General features: G+C 35.6%; 1 long non-coding RNA gene across 1 annotated transcript; it reads left to right on the forward strand.

Moving 5' to 3' along the window:
* The first annotated feature begins 280 nt into the window (after positions 1–280).
* On the forward strand, positions 281–7,349 carry LOC127513880 (uncharacterized). Its single transcript, XR_007930516.1, has 3 exons — positions 281–369; positions 871–957; positions 7,018–7,349. It is a non-coding gene; the product is annotated as an uncharacterized LOC127513880 (long non-coding RNA).
* Positions 7,350–24,513: the final 17,164 nt, after the last annotated feature.

Raw genomic sequence — 24,513 nt, forward strand, 5'->3', positions numbered from 1 at the left:
CATGGGTTGAGAGAGGCTCAGAGGCAGATGTTAAGTTGCTCAGGGTTGTCAAACACTCACTGCTCGTGTATCGTGTGTTTATCTGACTGGAATAACCTCAAGACATGGATATTGTGAGCAGCATTTCCACAGATTGAACATGATCTGACCTCTGTGCTTTATAAGGCTTCAAGTTACAATTAAAGTTTTTCTTTTTAAGATACAATAATGTAATTATTTAGCACGAATGAGCTCTCTTTAAAATCTAAATACTCTCTTTTATCTGTTTCTCCTAGAAAGCAGTGAGATTAAATGGAGAACAAAAGGACTTTGCCTAAGTCTCCTGCTTCTCAGATGTTTCTCCTGAGAAAAAGACTTCAGTAATCTTCAGTAAGTGTCTCCTCTAGAGTTTCAAAAATGTCTCAGATTTCCAAGATACCAAAGTCTGCAAGATCTCAATATGAACTCTAACATTTGTCATCAGATTCTTCCAGGATCATGTGATCAGAGTTGCTATCCATATTTGTACTCTTACTGCATGTGAGATATTGTCTCATTTGTGCGTAGTTTTCTTTTCTTTTAAGAGTTCAATGAACACAATCTACGAGCAATATCATTCTCCTCTGGGCAGTAAATATAACCCATAATCACATTTCCAGATTTACCAGATTCCAATTCACCAGACACGTTAAACATGCCTGTATAATTTATTATAACAATAATTCAATTTCTTTTTAGCATCCTCTTTATATATATTTAGTTTGTAGAATTGATTTACATTTATAGGCTGTTCAAATGAGATGCTGTCAAAGTCAGTTTTATAAATATGCTACAACTGTAAAACAAACAAACTCTGGACATTATTTTTTACTTTATTTCCTTCTCATTTAGGTTATTTGTGAAGCCCACCCTCACAGAGAATGAGAGCGCTCTCTAGTGGTCACAAACACCACAGCTCTCTTGGGCTGTTTTGACCAGGTCAGTCTTACTTGCATTCTGTATATTTTTTGTGAAGATTATGCAAAGTGCATGCTAGTGTCAAGCAGCATCTGTTTTGACTAGCTGTATTTGCTGATTTTGTTTCAAACTGAAAATGCATTTGCATATTGAAATGAAGCTTATTACAAAATGCCTTGTTCAGGATGGTTTGCATAAGGGAAATACACGTCTTGTAGTGTGACATTCTACACCCCATTGAAATCTATCTATGAAAGTATGTTAGATTAAAAAATTAACTAGTGAAGACAAAAGGGTGTAATAAATAAACTATAATAAATAATTTGGTGTAATAAATAACTATAATAAATGACTATAATAAATAAAATGGTGATCAATCCCTAAAATACAAAATATATAAAAATATAAAATATATTTGCTGAGTTATATATATATATATATATATATATAAACATTTAAATTTAAATTAAATGTTTATCTAAAATTTCAGTAATTTTTTTTTGTATTTTTTGTAAGAAGTCTCCAAGCCTGCAATTATACAGTAAAGACAGTGATATTGTGAAATATTGTTAAAATTTAAAATAACTTTTCTATGTAAATATATTGTCAAAAAAGGGTGTAATAAATAAAATATAATAAATAAGTTGGTGTAATAAATAACTAATAAATAAAATGGTCATCAATCCCTAAAATACACTTAAAGACCTTATATGTATATATATATATATATATATATATATATATATATATATATATCATATTTACACACACACACATATATATATATATATATATATATATATATATATATATATATATATATATATATATATATATATATAAATGTTTACCTAAAATTTCAGTACGATTTTTTTGAGGTTTTTGAAAGAAGTCTGCAAGCCTGAAATTATACAGTAAAGACAGTAATATTGTGAAATATTATTAGAATTTAAGATAACTGTTTTCTATGTGAATATATAGTAAAATGTAATTTATTTCTGCGATCAAAGCTGAATTTCCAGCATCATTACTCCAGTCTTCAATGTCACATGATCCTTCAGAAATCATCTAATATGACGATTTACTGCTTAAGAAACATTTCTGATTATTATCAATCATGATAAATTTTTTTCCAGGATTCTTTGATGAATAGAAAGTTCAAAAGAGCAGCATTTATTTGAAATAGAAATCTTGTATATGCATGTGTGTGCATGTATAAATGAATCAGTCCTGGAGGTTCATGTAACAACCCAAAAGCAATAAAATATTCTGTCGAAGGAGCAACAACAGTGAGCACAACAATAGTCGCTACAAATGGCTCTCCAATGGGAATTCCAAGGTTGTCCCAGACCTGATTGTTTGCATGATTGAGATGGGGTCAGCCGAGGTATGACTTCTGCTCCTCAGAGAGTGTTTCAGGCTGGGCCGTTGAATAGCTGTCCCGGCCTGTAATTACCGGGTCCATTGCCTAGCCTATTGTCATGCATAGACGAGCAGGCACGACCCAGGGAGCACAGACAACATGCCAAACTAAATGTGGGGTGTGGCGGGTCACCTAGATCACCATCTCCTGATAATTACCCACAAGCCCCAGTTAGTAAAGGTGGAGGGGTCTGGGGGAAGGCACAGGTTCCCACACAAAAGGAAAAAAAAATGACAATAAACACATAGCTACATAATGACTCGTCTTACCTTGCCTTTTTTCTCCTCCCTTACAATAGAACTGACTCATTTCTATTTCTTTATAATTACCATGAGTGAGAGCAGGTGGGGTGAAGGTACGAGTCAATTACTACAGAAGTCCAACCCTTCAAAGCCAAGATTGGCCTACGATAGGAGAAGATCGCTTTTGTTAAAGGTGTCAGCATCCACATTTCAAAACGTCGTGCAATCAGTTTCAAATGAATATATATGAGCGAGATGTTCGGAAACAGTCAGCACTGTTTGATCGTGGGATGAAAGTTGTGGCACATCCCGTGTGGTTTTCCTTAAACTTTATGTAAGGCATAAAACCACTTTCTAGTGTCCTCAGGGCAGTAGTTACCAGGTGAGCCCAAAGAGTATAATTAACTAAGACTGTTGCAGTTAAAGAATATAGAGCGTGTTCAGAGAGGCTTCTGTCAACTTTAGCCTTTAGCAGAAAACAGGGATTAAATTAGTCATACGTTCCTCTTTGTGTATCAGTGCAACTGCTGCACGTAGCCAGAAGGCCTGTGTTATGAAGATATGAAGATGGATGGATAGAACAATAGATAAATAGAACGATAGAATGATAAATATAATGATGGATGGATGGATGGATGGATAGATGGATGGATAGAACGATAGATGGAACGAAAGAACGATAGAACGATAGATAGATAGATAGACAGATAGATAGGAGGATGATAGAATGATAGAGCGATAGAACAGATAGATAGATAGATAGATAGATAGATAGATAGATAGATAGATAGATAGATAGATGATGGATAGATGGATGATGGATAGATGGATAGAACGACAGATAGATAGATAGATAGATAGATAGATAGATAGATAGATAGATAGATGATGGATAGAATGACAGAGTGATAGATAGATAGATAGATAGATAGATAGATAGATAGATAGATAGGAGGATGATAGAACGATAGAACGATAGATAGAACGATAGAACGATAGATAGATAGATAGATAGATAGATAGATAGATAGATAGATAGATAGATAGAACGATAGAACGATAGAACGATAGATAGATAGATAGATAGATAGATAGATAGATAGATAGATAGATGGATGGATAGATGGATAGAACGACAGAGTGATAGATAGATAGATAGATAGATAGATAGATAGATAGATAGATAGATAGATAGATAGATAGATAGATAGATAGATAGATGGATGGATGGATGGATGGATAGTTCTCCAACTTTCATGCACAAAAAAAAGAGAGAGGCAGAAGAACAGGCTTCTAAACACATTGACATTTGCTTTAGATTTAGTCAGGACATCTTATGAAACCTCCATCATCTGGTGTGGACTGGTTTGAAGTGCACAATGAGCCTCTGTCCCATGCATGCTTTTTTGTTGTTTTTACTTTTTTTGTGTGTAAAGTGGTGGCACATGAGGAGGGGCGGGTTGGATGTCATTATGTTTTAATAATCTTTGTTTCTAGTAGTTCAGAGACAAAGCGAGAAGCTTTTCTTCTCGCGGCTCTCTCTCCTCCTCTCTTTAATCGGCTCTGTCAACTCAAAGCAGCACAGTCAGATATGATCCCTTTTAGTGTTTATTTACCCCTAAACAACCAGATAAGCATATGAAGGGAAACATCCTGAGGGCTGAAGGCTGGGAGAATTAGAGAATACCTGAAACAATACAAAGGGAACAGAGACGATTGTTGTTTGCGTGTCTCAAACAGGCAGCTGCGTGGAGAACGAGGAAGGTGGTTCGTAATATATAATGAAGTGAGGTGAGATATTAAGTAAATTGCCAGCACCAGGACCTTAGCGTGACAGCGCCGACTTTGTAAACTCAAGCGCTGACTGACAGAGAGATTTGGTTGTCGTCTTTTGTCTGAAGGAAGCATGGAGTCTGTGAGAAGGAGATGGGGTCCGGTTCAGAACATGACAGTGTCGCCTCTGGCCTTCGCTGAGGATGCGGCGTATCTTTTACAAAGTCAGTCAAAATATATACATAACCAGTGTTGGGGGTAACGCATTACAAGTAACACGAGTTACGTAATCAGATTAGTAACTAGTAAAGTAATGCATTACTTTTAAACTTACAACAAAATATCTGAGTTACTTTTTCAAATAAGTAATGCAAGTTACTTTGTTTTCCCATGTATTGACTGACAGCTCTCCTGTCGCCATGTTGAGAGAAGTCGTGAGTAAGTGCAGAGGTGTTGTGTGTAAACATGACGGTTATTGTAGTTCTAGACTAAATGTGAGCATTTAGCACAAAAACAGATTCAGTATTTTGCAAAATGATTAAAAACAGTGAGATGCAAACAAAATATTATGCAAACCTGCGCTAATTAAATATGTTAAATAACACAAATATACTTTATGTATTTAATCTCACTTTATTAACTAATGTCTTTGCTGCTGACCTTCAATGATCTAATTCAACCATAATAAGGAAAAATGACTTTAGATAAACATCACATTTGTGTTTCATTTTTTGTTTTTATTGTTGAAGAGTGCTGAACTTTCTTGTCTGAGCTGTACCCTCTACTGTACAGGTGTGAATTTGCCAAAAAATAGAATAACATTTTTGTTATTAAAAAACAAAAAATCGAGCCCAGCCCAGATGAGAAAAAGTAATGCAAAAGTAACGTAATACATTACTTTCCATAAAATGTAACTAAGTAACTCAATATTTTAATGCATTATTTGTAAAAGTAACTTTCCCCAACTTTCCCAAACACTGTACGCTCCCCATCGCTCTACTTCTACAAAAATATATTCATATACACTACTTGCAAACCCTGAATTAGCCCAGAGAAAACAAGTATTCCTGAGAGGTTGAGTTTTAGAACTTGAGACTTTCATGCATTTATCCCTATAAAGCTATCATATTTGATATGCAAATTTCTAAGGTCTTTAAATGATCAATATGATCATGAGTACCAAATATGATCATCAGGCTTTTGAGGAAGGTTTATTTGTTCACCTCTCAATCATCATTGTATTGCATTGCATTATATGTTTTAAAACTGCAGAGCTTTGATCATAAACTAAGCATTTAAATATCATCTTACTAAGACATTTATTGTCAAATATAGAGTGACGACTGATATTTATATGCATTTTATGTGAGTAGTCTGTTATTATAAAGACCTCACTAATTTACATTACATTTACATTGGTCATATAAATATCAGCATCTGCATCAAATTGCATATTTTTCCTCCATTTGGGCTTCTGAATTAATTTGTTTTTCCATCTCGAGTTTGAGCTTCATATTCTCATTATATCATACTGTATACACCATAAAGGCCTTATCAAATATAATACTCAACAAAATACTGATCAATTGAAAAAAAATATATATATTTTTATGACTACTGTTTCATATGTCAGGCTTTACAGGGTTAAGAATCAACTTGTCTTCTAAAACAAGCCTTTAGAGAAATACAAATAATTTGATGAGGAAGTTTTAGTGTGTTTTGAGATCTTTTGAGCTTTAATTGCAGATTATTTGGTCAAATCCTGAGTTTGAGATCTTTTCTCTCATGATCTAAGCAGGTTATATTTTTGCATCTTTCATCGCATGTTTTGTGCTTAGACAGTAAATCTTTGAACAAGTGCTCACAATGCAAACTTTATGAGCCACAAAACATGTAATTCCAGAAGAGCAATGCATTTACAATATGCAAATGCTGGTGCAACTTGCAAAATTAAGTCACTATCGTAAAAGTAAAATACAAACTGCTGTCGTGCATTAAAGCTGAACTGTTAAAACTAAAAAGGAAAGTTTCAGGAATGCAGCGGTTTAATTAATGGGCCAAATATGTCACCTATTTGAAAAAAGGCTTTTCTTGTGAAGTGAAGAAAAATAGGGCTGGTAACCACATCATGAGGTAATTGCAGTTAGGCAGGTGTGTCATAATGAGCAGAGATAGAGCGCCCAACAGGATGCAAATGAATTTTGGCCCGAGGCTCTTCCAGTGCGATGCATTCAAGGCAATTAAGACTCTGCCACTTTCTACAACAGGGGTCAGATTCCCTACAGATCATCCCAATATGACATGAAAGATCTAAGAGAGCAGCTCGGCGTGTCAAAACTTGACGTGAGCCGGGGTGGCGATGAAAAGGAAGAGTTGGATGAACCTTGATAGACATTAGAAATCTGGGAAACAAAAACACGGTTTTATTCTGCCAAGAAAAAGGAAGGATAAAAAAGGAAGGCCGTGTCCTTTGGAGATTATACAACTGTGTTTGGATGGGAAGGAGTTCAGATAATAATGAAACAATTAAAGGCTTTAAAGGTGACCTGAGCTATAAAACCTTTTTTTCCACTCCACCTTTGCATAAATCAAATGAAGAATGCCAAAGTTAAGGACCTGAAATCTGTCTCATTCTCTTTATAGGGCTTGACTGGACTGATTACGCGGTCACCCCACCCCAAACCCTTTCCTTCCCATGATGCCTCAGGCTACAACGCCACACCCCACAACAACACTCCCCCCTCCTGAGTGGGAGGGTCTCAGTGCAGGTGGGAAGGATAATTAAACTTTTACATAGACTCACTTCTCTGGTGTAAATCAGCTTACTGTCACAGATCCATTCTGCTGGAAGATCTTGAAATGACAGAAAGGTGAGGGCTGGAGCAGTTCAAACGAAACAGCCTAATAAAACAGTCTTTGTTTACACACCCTCATGTTGTCCCAGAATCATGTAACCCACAAATTTTCACACAGCATATAGTTCATATGCTAGAAAAAGGTCCAAAATTATCCAAAGTTTGAAATCGTTTTCTGACTAAAAAAAAAGTTATATATACATATTTACACATATAAATGTCTGTGTAATAAAATGCAAGGCAATTTATTGAAATTTTCAGGTATTTTAGTTTTTTGAAAAACCTACTTTTGCGAAGTAGTCCTAGGTTTTTGACCCGATCAGAACCAAACCAGTGCAGCGAGATTCTCCAGAGTCTGACTGTCAATAGTTATCAAAAAAAGTTGAAATTTCGATTCTCGGTCTCTAAGGGCCGCCAAAACATTCGAAGTGGGTGGATCCACTTTTACTAAAATGGCTATAACTCGTGAACAGAATAAGATATTTTCACCAAACTTGGCACACCTATGTAAGAGCTCATTCTGTGGTCGCTTGAAAAAGGACGTGGCGACTGGCCACTTGGTGGCGCTATAACATAAAAAAAAAACATTAAAATGGCTATAACTACTTCACCGTTAGTCCGATCGACTTGAAAATTGGCATGCAGTGTCTTTGTCCAAGGTGCCATGACTGTCTATGAGGACATTGATGTATCTCAAAAAACATGTCCGCCATCAGCCAATGAATTTTAAGCAGCTATCAGACCAGGTTTATGGAGGCCGATCGGAACGAAACTTGCTGGGCCTGTTTGACTCACGGCCCTAGAGACCGGTGAGAAATTCAAAAGAAATCGGCCACTGGGGGGGCGCCTTAGCGTTTTCTACATGCGTAAAGGATCGTGTATCACGCAATTTTCCATGCACGCATGGTGGAACTCCTCATTCTGAGCAACTTTGTCTCTAGGACCGCTGGTCTGCTGGTCTAGGACCGTTTTGACCTTTTCTCTGCAGGTTTTGATTTTAAACCTGTTTGTTAGGAGAGTTTTTTTTTTTAGACGTGCACTTCTCTAAAACTAATCCGGTCCATCAAATCGTTCGTTAAATACTGGAGATTATTTCAAAAAACAAATTTGGTGAACTAGTCCTAGGCCCAACCTCAATAACTATTAAAAAAGCTTTAAAAACTATATATTTTCTATGGTAAATTGCCTGTATTTGCTGTAAATGGTCTTCTCCATCTATGATCAAGACGGTTACAGGCTTCCTAAATAAAACATAATACCTTTTTACACATGTGCGTAAAGGCCTTAAAGCGATTAAACCCCAATAATTGCTGCTCGCAGCTATATTTAAACATGCTTCTGTTTCTCCCAATTTGCTTATCTCTCGATTTACATAGTGCAATCCAACTGTTAAGGGGTCAAATGGATATCACAGATGGCATATTTTGTTCTAACTGTGTTTTGTAATTGCAAATCATGTATTTTAGTGTTGACATGATTAGCATGCTTCTGTTTGCTTCAAAGCTGTCTTCTTGCAGCTGTGTTGACACTGATGAATTTACTAGCAAAAGGCCCGAGGCAGACCATCACATCACTGGGAATAGCTCACATGCCTCTCACTGCTCTGAGTGCCAAATCATATCTGTGCCTTGATGTTAAAAGTGGATGAATGATGCCTTGCTTCTTTCGTTTTGACCTTTTCTCTGCAGGTTTTGATTTTAAACCTGTTTGTTAGGAGAGTTTTTTTTTTTAGACATGCACTTCTCTAAAACTAATCCGGTTGTATCCGGATTATTGTTTTACAAAATAAAACAAACACCCATTCCATCAACTCTCTCAAATGCATGTTAAGATACTAACCGTCACTGAAAGAATATGCTGACAGCGTAAGGCAAATATGTACAAATGGCATAAATATGAGTCAAACAAAACACCTTGGGATGTTTGCAAATATGTTCAGAAATAGATTTTATAGCTATTTATATATATTTAAATTTTTTTTTTTCTTTTGTGTGTGTTTGCACCCTCATCTCACACTGAGCTGCTCATTTGCATGGCATAGATCACGCTACAAACTTCACACCAAAGTCTGTAATCATTTAAATTACTTGCCAGGAGGCTGAATATGTAAAATATGATTTTAGAAGTCTCACTCTTTTGATTTTTATAAAATTAAATATTACTTGCAAACTTATTTAGTCAGTATATAGTGAAATAAGAAAAGAAATAAACTTGTTGTATCTGTTGATTCTATGGAATAGAGCTGGTAAAGTTCAAGGAAGAGGAAATTATATGACGAGTAAAGATCTCTTTGTCTGATAAGTGTAACATCAAACCGTGCCGAAGCTGAGGTGTCAAAGGGTATTTGCATACATATATATTGACTATAATGCGCTTACCTTCCGGGTCCAACCCTTCAGCTAAAACACAGCTTGAGAATCAGACTAGATTTTTTTTCTTCAGGATTCTTTAAATAATTGAACGTCGAAAAGAACAGCATTTTTTTACTAGTGGGTGCAGAACACTATAGTTCATTTATGTAAGTGAGGAGAACAAAATAAAGTAAACTGTGACATATTATACCCAAATATTCTTCATACAGTGCACTACTAGTAAAATTGATAAAAATTTGGAACCAAAAATTATTCAGACACTTTGACCTGACCATGTTTTGCTTAAGTGTTATCTGACATAATTAAGATAATTTTTTTCTGACAGTTTGACTCTGAGATCTTGCCATATTTTATTACAATTTTTTAAACTATAGTGAATAAACTGTATTTTTTTTAAGTAACATATACAGTAACATTACTTTAAAATTTACAACAAAATATCAGTTACTTTTTCAAAGAAGTAATGAAAGTTACTTTGTTTTCTCATTTATCGCATTTATTTCACTTGCACAAACACAGTTTCAGTGTTCCTCAAACTGAATAAAAACCTGCAATAATTAAAATGTAAATAATGCATAATTTCTGTATTTAATCTAACTTTATTACCCAGGTGAAAAAAAAAGTACACTTCTATAATGTACTTGAAGTGCTCTATTTTCATGCACTAATTTTGTACTTAATATACTAAAAATTCTTCTTTAGTACTTCTTAAGATAATCTTAAGAACACTATGGGTTCAAATGTACTATATGTGGTATCTTAATACATTTTTTAAATACAGAGATAGTATGTTAAAAGCACTTTTTAGTTCATATTTCATGGTGTCTCAAAATAGCACAGTTGACTACACTTAGATGTTCTTAAGATTATCTTAAGAAGTGCTAAAGAATTTTTAGTATATTAAGTACAAAATTAGTGCGCGAAAATAGAGCACTTTAAGTACATTATAGAAATGTACTTTTTTCCCCCTGTGTAACTAATGTTTTTGCTGTTAACCCTCGATGATCCAATTCAACCATACTAATGAGCAAAAATGACTTTAGTTGAATATCACATATAATAAAATGTATAAATATATAAATATATATTGCTCACACTCAAAACAAAGCCTTTACTTCTGATGACCCTGTCATACAGTCTTGTTGTTACAGCACACTATACACCATTATACATGTGAAGGGTTGTGTTGTTTAAGTACACTTAAGCCTGTAGAAATGCAGTCTGCCACTCTGTGAGTCTGACTTAATTAAACTCCTGAGTTCTTCAGAGATCTCTGCAGAGATGCTGTCAGTCGTGGCAGGTAATTGGTGCGTGATTATCTCGCTTCTTGGCTCACACTGAGCCGATTGTGAGTGTCATTCATTAACGCAGGACGTTAAAAAGATTCTTTAAAGTAGTGTTTAGGGAGTTGCCCCAACAAGTTATGCAGGGCGAGAGGTTAGAAGTGTATGTGTGTTTTTCAAAATGTGTGTCAACACTGTCATATGGTGTCGAGTCTCATTTAAACAAACTCCCCGTGCTCCACTTAACAGCTATGAAAAGTATTAAAATATAAAGCACAAAAACAAACACCCTCCAGGTTTACGGTCATTGTTTTGTCGTGAGTATTGTCTCACTATTAGATATCACACACGAGTTGACACCTGATCGCTGTTACAAGTCAAACAAATAAAATTTAAGATGGGATGCTAATCTAATTAAAGTACTGATCTGATAAAAATGCTCTTTTGCATTAAACATAAAATGTTATTATAGGAAAATTCAATGTGAATTCTTTTATAGTTATATGTATGCATGATGCACTTTTATTTAGAAAATGCAAATACTCATTTGGGATATCAAAGTGATAAAATCTCATCTGTGAAATGGGCGATGAGTTTCCATGCTTCTGAATTATCATATTCATGACCATATTTGCATTAAAAGCATTTAAATCTTAATCATAAATGACTTGATTAAAGAATTTGCCACTGGGTTGAGGAAAATAAAGTCCTAATGTCTCATACGATTTTGCTAAATTTCTTGTTACATGGATGTTAACTGGATTATTTACTGTTTGTCTGACCTGACGAAGACCTTTGTGGTCGAAACGTTGTCTTTTTAATAAATTTTGAGAGCAGCAGTGGCAGTGTGCCGAATTTTTGTTTTTTGACATTCAAGTGTTTCTGATGATCGAGCACCTGCTCTAAGTTGTCTTGGGATGTGCGCATACTACTTTTTTTTTTTCATATGGATGTTATAAGACAAAATTCTTGCTCTACATCTGCATATGGCAGAGTCTCTGTGTGGCCCTCTTTTTTCCCCCAGAGGAACCACAGGACCCAACTTATAATTATACTCTTTGAGCACATCCAGGCCTTACCGTAGTAAAACTCTTTCTCAGAAGGGCTTGAGAGCTGCACAACTCTTCTGCATTAAAAAACTCAAAGGTTTTGCACATGCATATTGCCTCAATGAATCACAGGTTGGCTTTGTTTACAAGGAACTGTCATGCTTTTGAAAACGAAAACAATAACTGTAGATACCACCTTATTATATTAGCAGTAAAAACAAGCGCCATCCTTTCATGCTGTGTAACAAACCGCCAGTTCTCCATAGTTGAATGAACGTCTGTTCATTCTTTAAACAATGTGAACATTCATCTAAAGTCACAAAGTGCTTTTTATTATCACATGTGACAACGCTTCAAATAAATAAAACATGGTTACACATTATTTCAACAGTCCACTTTAGACATTCTACTAACTGTAAGTAACTTTACAACTACATGTCTCTCATTAAAGTATTAGTAGACTGTTAGGATTAGGATTTGAGTTAGTAGAATAAGTTGACATTTAGTTGCAAAGTTACTTACAGTCAGTAGAACATCTACATTAAAGGATTAGTTCACTTCAGAATTAAAATTTCCTGATAATTTCCTGATAATGTCATCCAAGATGTTTATGTCTTTCTTTCTTCAGTCGAAAAGAAAAGAAACAGGATTTTACTCCATATAGTGGACTTCACTGGGGTTCAACGGGTTGAAGGTCCAAAAGTCAGTTTCAGTGCAGCTTCAAAGAGCTCTACACGATCCCAGATGAGGAATAAGAGTCTTATCTAGAGAAACCATCGGTTATTTTCTAAAAAATGTATAAACTTTTTAACCACAAATGCTCATCTTGCACTGCTCTGTGATGCGCCACGCATTACGTAATCACGTTAGAAAGGTCAGGCGTGACGTAGGCAAAAGTACTGATCCAGTGTTTACAAAGTGAACGTGCAAAGACTAAGTCAAACGGCCTTTACAAAAAAAAAAAAAAAAGATAAAACAACGATTTTGAAGTTGGAATTTTTTGCCCTACCACGGTCTTCCGCCTACGTCAAGCGTGACCTTTCCAACATGATTACGTAATGCGTGGGGCATCGCAGAGCAGTGCAAGACGAGCATTTGTGGTTAAAAAGTATATGATTTTTATTTTTTTTTAGAAAATGACCGATTATTTCTCTAGATAAGACCCTTATTCCTCGTCTGGGATCGTGTAGAGCTCTTTGAAGCTGCACTGAAACTGACATTTGGTCCTTCAACCTGTTGGTCCCTGTTGAAGTCCATTATATGGAGAAAAATTCTGTAATGTTTTCCTCGAAAAATTTCTTTTCGACTGAAGAAAGAAAGACCTGAACATCTTGAATGACATGGGGGTGAGTAAATTATCACTAATCCTTTAAGTCTCCAAAGTTATGAAAACAAAGCATGATCAATATAAATGTTCCTCTGGCACTGGAGTAAATTATGCAACTACACCAACTAAACTCATTATTAAACTCCAGGGCATAGTTTAGTATTAGAAGCTTGTTGTACATAAGTTCAGCAGTGTAAATGCTCTGCTTTCTCACACTGAATAGTGCTAATGTGGTTGGAGCCCTTTCTAGGGAGCTCGTCCCCACCCTCCTGACTCAAACTCTTCTCCTCTTCCTCACGTCTGTATGAAAATGTGCCTTATGTGTTCCTAATAAATCAACTTGACTAATCATGCCTTTCCAGTTTGATTCATGACTTGGCTGACAGGTCAAATTGCCGGTGTGGATCTCTGGCACGGAATGAGAAGAAACTGAGCTGGTTTGGTCCCGAGGCGATGGACGGGGGGAGGAGAGCGTGCTGGTGGGAAGAGTGGAGCAACCCACTGCGGCTTTCTATCTTTTCTGATTTATGCCTTCTCTGATGTGCAAAAAAACAAATGAAGCAGTCTAATAAATGCTGTTTCTCTCTGTCTCTCTCTCTCTCTCTCCATATATATTGCTTGTTAAGCTTCAAAGTATGTACAGTTATCAGCCTTCCTTTCCCAGATACTGTTTCCTGAAGTCTTTGTTGTGTAAATCTACCTTTATGACTTCATACGTTCTTCCGTGTGAAAATGACAGAGAAAAAAGCAACATATAGCTACTGAAACGTCCAAGGAAGCGTATAAAAATTCTAACTTTTGATATGGAAATGAGGATTGACTGTACTGTACTGAAAGGCAAATGAAAAACCCCTGAAACAGATGGAAAACTGGCTTAAGCAATCTGGACTGAGTAATCAAAAATATTTGGAGGATGTAAATGCAAAAAGTCCAGAAGACCCCATGAAATCGGGATTGGAGTTTTGTGGCATGTAGTCCATGTGTGTTGCTTTAAGCTCACTGATATGCTAGACCTGCGGTTCTTGACTGGTTTTGCTTTAGAACACAGACATCAAGTGGCAACAGTAACCAAATATCCTTAAAAATGTAATAAAACGATAGTACTTCTTTGAAATTGCTCCGTTTCTTCATCTTCTTCTTCTTCTTCCTCTTCTTCTTTTCTGAAATGAATAACATTTTTGAGGGCCTAAACATGCTCAAAAACTCACTAAACTTTGCACACGCATCACAAGTGGTGAAAATTTACATCTGATATGGGTTTCAGAATCAGACAGGGCAAAATGGCTCGATAGCGCCACCTATAAAATTTCAACGAAGCACCCCTCTCGCTATGTTTCACGTACGTGTACGAAATTCGGCACATGTAATGTCCCAACACCTACAAAAAAGTCTCTTGGAGCAAATCCCTAAACGCAACTCAAAGTCAGACATTTTGAAATTTTGGAGTTTTTGCCATTTTCAGGCCTCATACTTTAACAAACTCCTCCTACAGTTTTAATTTCTAAATGCTTTTACAGTGGCTATGCTTGTAATAGCATACTATTAGTACTATTTCCTGTTTTACTATTCACTGTTTATACTTTATAAATAAAGCACAAATTGTAGTAGTATAGTAGTACCTGCTTCATTTTCCTAAACAAGACTACGCTGCTTTTTGAACTGCACACAAGAAACACTGTATGCAATGTGCTTGATTCTGCCTTACATTTCCAGTGCGTGACTGAACCAGGGAAAAAATTTAATAAATAAAAAATTCTTAAATACTTAATGCTTAAATGTTTACACAAATTGGATGTGCTGATTTGCATATCCAATTTGCACAAAATATGCTGTTTACACAAATATGCTGATTTGCTGCTTATCAATGTTTCAATATCAATCCCCCCCCACCCTCCAAAAAAACAAAAACAAACAAAAAAAACTTACTGACCCCAAACATAGTAGTCAACATTCAAGTGTACACTGTGCAGTATGCAAAAAGGAATGTGCTTGTATTTCATTCTGAACATACAGCAAATGTTATGTATCCAAAACGTTTTCAAAATGTAACTGTCATATCTTATGTAATTTTTTGTAAACTTTCAAGAGTTTGTGGTCACATAAATAGCCTAAAATCATCTAGCGTGCTGAAACTGGTTGCAGGCATAAACTTCTGCTAATGTTGCCTTAGTTAGAATTTATTTTAACAGATGTGTTAGCTAAAAATCTTCAAATAATATTTTGTAAATGTGGTCTCATGATCAAAATTTTATTTCCACTATTTGGACATCTTGGGTCTCGAGAAACAAGGAGACGTGGGAATATTTTGCGTAAAATGACACGCAATTTAGCTGTGCTACAAACTGTAAGATGTGGTGAAGGCCTTAGTCGTATCTCATGCAGAAACTAAAGGAACATACAAATTAACTTGTTAATGTCTCTGAGGTCTCACACCCCGTCCTACATTCACAGTAACACATGTGGCTCGAGCAAATTAGCATGTAGTTGGCTAACCCTAACCCTAACCCTCCCCACGTCTCCATTTACACAGACCGCTTTCTATTTCCACCCTGCTCTGATGTAAAAGCAGCTCTTTACGGTAGAGTTTCACAGTTCATTGACTCGACAGCTTGTTTACATGCAATAAATTGATGTGAAAATTGGCGTTGGAGCAGCCGGTACATTTGAAAGCCATTAGAGGGACACTGATGATGGAGCGGCTTTATAACCCCATAAGACCTTGCTGACTCAAGCTTTCAATTATCCCAGGGTGAATAAATCAACTTTAACATAGTTTGGTGAAAAATGAGCGCTTGTGGTCGCCGATGTAGGTCTGCGAGGCTCAATATTTCCAGAGTACCATAACCCTGGTCGGTCAAACCTGTTGGAAAGGAAAAACACCAACGGGATCTGTTATATCTCAGTCGTTTCTCCTAGACGGCAGTGTGATTAAATGGAGAGCAAATTAAGAAAAAGATCCCAGTTACAATGTCACAGTCAAACATTTCCCAGTCTTCCGTCCCAAATTAGCTTCATTAAAAGATCTGCACTTCAACTGTTGTGTTTAATTGTCATTTTTATACCTTTTATACAAAGGAGGAAAATAACTGAAACAAAGTTGATATGTAAATTGAAAAACTGATTTGTGGTACTGAAAACTGGGTAAAGGCCTAACTATGTTTATTTTAGACGCTCGCTGCAGTTTTGTCATCTGTCGCTTTAATAAGTGCTCAAGCTCTTTAAAGCAGGATGGATTCTGATTGGCTGTCAGTGTTTTTATCATTCATTCAAACTGTTCTGAAATTGATTCCAATGATATTGTTCCTCTGACAATCCTCATTTTGGCTGCATGAGATTCTCCAGCTTTGTTGTTGTTGAGCAACCAAAGCGCGAGCTGTTAAAGCTCCGCCCTCTTCTGGAAAGGGGGCCGGGAGCAGCAGCTCATTTGCATTTAAAGGGACACACACAAAAACGGCGTGTTTTTGCTCACACCCAATTAGGGGCAAATTTGACAAGCTATAATAAATGATCTGTGGGGTATTTTGAGCTGAAACTTCACAGACACATTCTGGGGACACCAGAGACTTATATTACATCTTGTGAAAGCGATATTGTTCCTCTGTGCCTTTATCTTTATAGTTGTGTTGTGGACTCTGCTATTCTTTTATATTTAGAACCAGGGCCGTAACCACCATGGACATTGAGGGGGACAAGTTCTCCCCAATAATTAAAAATGGCCAAATTGTCCCCCCCAATATCTGAAATTGTTGCACTGTACTCTATTACACAGCACTCTGTAAGGATGACAAAAAGGTTTAAAAGTTAAATTTTTAGTCTGGTCTGCCTCAGTGGTATAAAAGCACTTGTCAATGTCAAAATGATTGAAATGACCAATCAAATTAAAGTAGGCGGGGTTTAATGTTGAAAGAGTGAGGTAAGATGTAAACAGCAAAACATTTAAAAGATTAGTTCACTTCAGAATTAAAATCCTGGTAATTTACTCACCCCCATGTCATCCAAGATGTTTATGTCTTTCTTTTTTTCAGTCGAAAAAGGTTTTTGAGGAAAACATTCCAGGATTTTTCTCCATATAGTGGACTTCAACAGTTACCAACATGTTGAAGGTCCAAATGTCAGTTTCAGTGCAGCTTCAAAGAGCTCTACACGATCCCAGATGAGGAATAAGAGTCTTATCTAGAGAAACAATTGGTCATTTTCTAAAAAAATAAAAATGTTTATACTTTTTCACCACAAATGCTCATCTTGCACTGCTCTGAGATGCGCCAAACTCCATTTCATTTTCTCCTCCAGCTTCAAAATCGTCCGACATCGTTGTTTTACCTTTTTTTTTTGTAAAGGTCGTTTGACTTAGTCTTTGCACGTTCACTTTGTAAACACTGGGTCTGTACTTCTGCCTACGTCATGTGTGACCTTTCCAACATGATTACGTAATATGTGGAGCATCACAGAGCAGTGCAAGATGAGCATTTGTGGTATATAATTTATTTCTTTTTTATTCTTCATCTGGGATCGTGTAGAGCTCTTTGAAGCTGCTCTGAAACTGACATTTGGACCTTCAACCCGTTGAACCCCAGTGAAGTCCACTATATGGAAAAAAATCCTGGAATGTTTTCCTCAAAATGCTTAATTTCTTCTTGACCTTAGAAAGAAAGACATAAACATCTTGGATGACATGGGGGTGAGTAAATTATTAGGGAATTTTAATTCTGAAGTGAACTAATCCTTTAAGAATAATGAATGCTGTAGAAGTATCATTTATCGTTAGTGATGTTAACAAATGAAATCTTCCTGTAAAGTGTTACCAAATCTAATTCATGCCAAATGCACAATATAAAAGTCCCCATCGACTCTCTGCGGTCGTCATTCAAGTGAAGAGTGATTTTGTTGGAGGCCTTGCATGTGGCATCTCAGGCAATTTGTGTTGATGGCTCTGAAATTTGTTTTTTGTGTCCTAAATGTAAAACAAAAAGCACCACACCAGGAAATAATAGATTTTCAGAGGAGGCTCTGGTGTGGCGTACAGTAAAAGAAACGGCTTCATTGTTGTATCTAGCGTTTCCATCTCACGTTTTTCCAATTACCGTCGGCTCTGAAAGATGTCAGCGTTGTATACAGAAAACATGTTTCCACTAAAATCATGTTCTTTGCTGCCCCGAATGGAGTTTGGCTGACTTGTGCGCATAACGGGCAGAACACAGCCGGCCTCCAGGGCTTTCTGTGGTCCGTTTTCCCACAGAGAAACAAAGTCTCACTGACAAATAACAGGGCCCAGCCGTCCCTCGGGCAGCGGGCAACACAAACGGATAGGCCTCATGGTTCGTATCAGAATCAGGAAAGCCGTGGAGATCGGGACTGAGACTCAGCGGACGTCCGTACCACCATGACTGTTCGATGGGAGAGCCACAATGCGGGCTGCTCTTCAAACGGCTCAGAGCTGTCTAATTTAGTCATGTGACGCTGAGGGTAAACGTCCCAGACAACAATATGTCATTTTAATGTCGTTATGGATGTTTTATTCACAGAGTTCTGTGGTCAGGGCAGGGATTGTGAGGACTGGGAGGGTTTTTCCATCCTTTTCTTTTACAATTAATTTCACATGTTACAGTCACGGTGTGAGGCCACGTCTTTCAAGTGTAAAGTAGCAGAATGATGCACTTTATGTGCTCATAATGAACTGCAAATTAAAGGGCAGTTTTGTATCAGAGTTAGTTACAGTGTGTACAGCTGAAAGGTCAAATGTGTGTGAAACAGGTTTTGCATATTCAATATTATTTCATTTATTAAAAAATACACTAAAATGCAGTTCATACAGGCAATAGAGTAATCACATTTTCTTTTTGTGATGTTAATTTCAGAATTTTAGATGTTTTTTTTTTTTTTTTTTTATTTTACAAAAAGCAATAAATAGCCTATATAAATGCATACATACATACATATAGGTGGTGTAACTGTCCAGGGAATAAAAAAATATTAATTAGATTTTTATTTTAATGCCATTTTCTTCTTATTTTGTTATTAAAATCTGGGATTTAAACTGTATTTAGACACAAAAAATAAAACATATATGCATTTTATACATAAATGCACGTATAAAATGGATGAACATTTTCTGTTCTTTTCTGTTGAAAAACAAAATAAAATTCCATTTAAAAAAGAAAAAAAGGTCTGAAAAAAATGTATTTCTGAGAACCTTTAAAAAACATATGTTTTTACTTTTTTTTTTTAATCCTGAGAAAATGCAAAAAAAAAAAAAAATCCTTTGATTAATCTTCAATACTATAATTATAATATACTGCACGTTAAATATATTTAAGCAAATATTTGAGCAAAGTTCATTCAACACATTATCATCTGCTGTGTGTTTTGTCTGACTTTCATGCATTTCCCAGGAGGAGACTCTGAAAACAGTGACGGTCCGAGTGAAAGAGAGAGAGAGAGAGAGAGAGAGAGAGAGAGAATGGACGAGAGGCTGACCGCTCTAGACAAAACACAAGACATGACATCAAAGTTGGAAATATTTTTTTTTCTTGTGTTTGTCCCCACATACTTCAATGATTCAGATTATAGCACATTTCTCTGCGGCATTCGCTTAGAAAACAAACCTCACGAAAAACAAACCTACGCAAAACAGCAGAGAACGCCTCACGATGACAAAAATACTAAAGACAACACTGTTTTGTTCAAGCTTGATGAAAACCATTGAAAGTGTTTCATAATCATACAGTTTGTTTCCAACATACAGTCTACAATCAAAAGTCAAAGATTTCATTATGAACTCAAACAATTCTCATCAAATTCTTCCAAATCCAAACGATCTGTGCTGATCCAATATACATTTTCATAGCTCTGTATTCTTACTGTATTACATCTATTGACTCTATTTTTATTTTATACACTCTTAGAGTGTATAAAAAGTGTTTTAATTTAATTCCCTATGGTTCTTGGCTCAATTTTAAAGATCCCTTTATGCCAAAAAGGTTCTACACTGTAAAAAAACAAAATATATATATTTTCATGATTTATCACTTTTTTTTTTTTTTTGTCAAATCAACTTCAATAATTAATGTGGTTAAAATAACATAATATTTTGAGTTTCTGTTGATTAAACCAATCATCTTCATTGTATTAACTCAATTTTTTAATTTCAATGAACTCAAAATTTTAAGGCAACCAGTATAACTTACTTTTTTAAGTTAAACCAACGATTCTTTTTTACAGTGTAAGGAGAAATGTCTTACATTCATGTTTAAGAGTTTATTTCAACTTTTTTTTTCTAATGATAAAGTATGTTTACGAGTTGTTTAAATCATTTTGTACAATTTAAAATAAAAAAAATAATAATTAATTAAAACAAAATCCATAAAACAATGGGAACCCAGAAGCGCCTGCGGACCACTCTCTATATAAACCTTTTCTTCTTAGACTTTTTACTTTATATTAAATTAATTCTAAGAGAAACTCCTGAGATAAAGTTGATTCTTGAAAGTTGAAAACAATCATGTAAGCTACGAAAGAGTAACTTTTCAGCAATAAAGTATAAGCAACCCAGGAACCAAGCAGAAGAGCAACTGCAATACATGCAAATACTGCAAAAGCACTCTGAACACTGCGGAAAAGCATGCAGATGCAATCTGAGATGCCACCTAAAGACAAGTCACAGGTCACTCCTGGAGTCTGTGGTCATCTGGGACATTAAGAGGGTGTTGGAACCGGAGCCCAGGGGTCATTCTGGATGGGGCCGGGGTCGTCCATCCCGTGGATCTCTTTCACCGGTGTCTGACGTCGGAGTGAGAATCTTTTGTTCAGCGCTGCACACAATCTGACCCTGTTTGCTACCCAAAACACAACTGCTCCGTTTCTTCCACGTCTGAAGCACAAACGGTGCAGGATGAAGTTTAATACTCAGTGCTAAAAGTTTGAACAAGCTCCTAACTGTACAAGCAACAGTAAACAAGCTCCAAGAATCTGAGATATTGACGTGCATGCATCGTACCATCAACTTTATGCACAATAATCTTGAAAGCATGTTTGTCTATATGGGAAAAAAAAACACATCCAGCATTGTATTCCAGCATTCTCCTCGAGTCTAAAACCATTTTTCCATGATGCAACTCTCACACAAACACACACACACTCTCAATGTGTTTTTAATCTCAAATCCCAAAGCGTGCAAAATGTACACAATCCCTTGCAGATCCTTTTCTGAAGGGCAGAAACGGAGACGAGAAACAAGAGCCACGTTCTTCTCTGGTGCCTTGGGCCGAACGCACAGAGAACGTGAACACTGTCAGCGTGGAGGACAAGACAGAAGAAGATGGCTTGTTTAACATCCACAAAGAGACAATCATTTTGTTTAATTACAACACATTGTTCCCAAAACTGGCCTGCAAAATTGTTTGGTTGAAAACCAAAATAATACATTCAAACATCTCCTGGGATTTTCTCCCCTCCCAGTGTCTGTATCTGATTACACCTGTCCATCATTTTCAGAGCCATGTCCTTCATGCAAGTAAGGACTAAAGGAATTCCATCAGGAAATGAAATAACTCTATTTCACTTTGAATTCCGTGCTCAGATTAAGTTACAGGATCCTCAGTATGTTGCTTTTGATCGGCTGATTCATGCTGTTGATTCTGTGAAAGTCACAATTTTTTTTTTTTTTTTTTTTTGTGCAATTTTAGGGACTGATTTTAACTGGACCAATACTGGGGCATGTTGTCACAAAAGGTCAACAATATGTTAAATGATCCGCAAATGACATCTTTTCCCTCTGCGATATGTTCGAACGCTCTTCTGCCATTCAGACTTTAAGTTTTGTCTTCACAGAAACTTAAAATAAAAATAAAAAATAAACCCTGAAAAATATATATTCTAAACACAAGTAGCTAACAGGGAACGTTCTCAGAACTTTACTGTTCTGGCAAGGTTCAACAAACAAACATTCTTCCAGTTACGTTAATAGAAAGTTATTTGGTCTTTAATGATGTTCTCAAAACGTTAGCACAAAAATGTTATGTATACACTCTAAAAAAAATGCTGGGTTAAAAACAATGGTTTGAAAATGGACAAACTCAGCGATTGGGTTGTTTTGACCCGGTGGTTGGTTTAAATGATTCCCCAACATGCTGGGCAGTTTTATTTAACTCAACTATTGATTAAAAATGACTATATGACTGGCTTAAAATGAACCTAAAATAGGTTGGAAATTAAAAATCAGACACATAATTACTAGAGGCAACAATAATAATAAAAAAGTGAACATTTATTAATAAGCAATTTAATAAATGTTTATTGTTTAATTATTATTCATTAAACTTATTAATAAATGTTTAATTTCCAACCTATTTTGGGTTTATTTTAAGCAAGAAATATAGTAATTTTTAAACAATAGTTGAGTTAAATAAAACTACTCAGCAGGTTGGGCAAACATTTAACCCAACCACTGGGTTAAAACAACCCAATTGCTGGGTTTGTCCATTTTCTACCCAACTGGTGTTTTTTTTTTTTTTTTTTTAACCCAGTTTTTTAGAATGTAGGCTACATCATTCATGAAATATTGCTTTTCTGGAATGTTTTAGTTGGATGTTTGTCTAACATTTTTAAATGTTACTACTTAGAACGTTCAGAACACATTCAAAAGTAACATTCCCATAATGTTTGCAACATGATCAAATGGAATGTTCCCTTAACGTTCGCATAACCAAGAAAACATTTTTAAAACATTTCAAAAACGGGACGTTGTGAACATTCATTTTTCACAACTTCATGGGAACGTTAGCAAAACGTTCTTAAAACATATTTTTGTTAGCTCTGTATTTCCTAAATGAATCGTTTTAATCAAATCTTCTGATGGCTTACATAAACTTTGAAAACATTGTTCTTGCATGAAATGTTCAGAACATTTAATGTCGGAAAACATTTACAGTTTAAGTCTTTAAAGGTCTCTGAGCCCACAGCCCCTCATTAACTGATTAAAAAGGAATTAAAACCTGTCAAAATGTCAAATCGACTAATAGTTTCCTGAGTCTGTTCTGAAATCACAAGTTGGAACAGATCAGATAGTGAGCAGCTCTTTCCTCAGGCGTTTCACACTGATCACAGATACACACAACGAGTAGAAATATTATTATCTGTGCAGAAACTCACAGGCGAACCTAGTAAGAATTAAATACAAGAACATTTTAAATGTGATATCTTACAAAACGGACAGATCATGTTACTCTAGCATGGAGTGTATGATAAAGATGAGCAAACATATTGATATGTAACACGCGGGTCCGCCTAATAAGCAAATATGGAAATAATATCACCTGGAACTGATGGGTTATAACACAAATAAAAGATGGTTTTAAACCATTTCATTCTGTCGATTAAAAAAGAGGAACAGGTTATTGCCTAAATGTATTATTTACATTACTGTAAAACACTTAACTGTGTGTAGGTAAGCAAAAAGTAATGTGACATGTCCGAAAAACATACCAAACATGGTCGTACAACACATGGACATGTGTGTTTTTTGTTCATTTACTTACAAGAAGAAAATATTAAAATAATAACTTACTTTAATAACAATTAGTTTTCACTCGATTGCAGGTTGTCAAATGAGGCTTCTGCAAGAAGAATGGATTTCAAATGTTTATTTCGGGCTCTATCTAGTGGTCAGTGCTTGTATTACATCTAGTTCAAGCTCGACTATGTTGGTGATAGATAGATAGATAGATAGATAGATAGATAGATAGATTCACTGGTATTATTTGACATACCATGGTAAATGAGTAGGTTTATTTGAGAAGAATGTCTGCTTAAAAAAAATTATATATCTAAAAGTGTTTAAAAATATATTGCAGGCTTTTCTGAAAAAGTAGAGATAAAACTGTTATGCAAATAAATTTCTGAAGCCGCAAGAAAAATGTTTTACAACATTCTATATATATATATATATATATATATATATATATATATATATACATATATATATATATATATATACATATATAGGGTGAATTCAGGTTGACATTTTCCAAGTTTTTGTTTTATATCACCCTATATATGTATATTTTCCAAATATACATATATAGGGTGAATTCAGGTTGACATTTTCCAAGTCATCTCAATGGCACAAAAGTGTCCCAATCACCCTGAATATATATATGTGTGTATAGATATATAACTAGTCGCCCCAACCAGGCTCTTATGAACAATACCCATCCTGAGAACACAGTTAAACATTTCAGTTCAGATCTCTCTATGGTG

The sequence above is a fragment of the Ctenopharyngodon idella genome, chromosome 6 (assembly GCF_019924925.1).
Source record: "Ctenopharyngodon idella isolate HZGC_01 chromosome 6, HZGC01, whole genome shotgun sequence".
NCBI classification, from domain to species: Eukaryota; Metazoa; Chordata; class Actinopteri; order Cypriniformes; family Xenocyprididae; genus Ctenopharyngodon; species Ctenopharyngodon idella.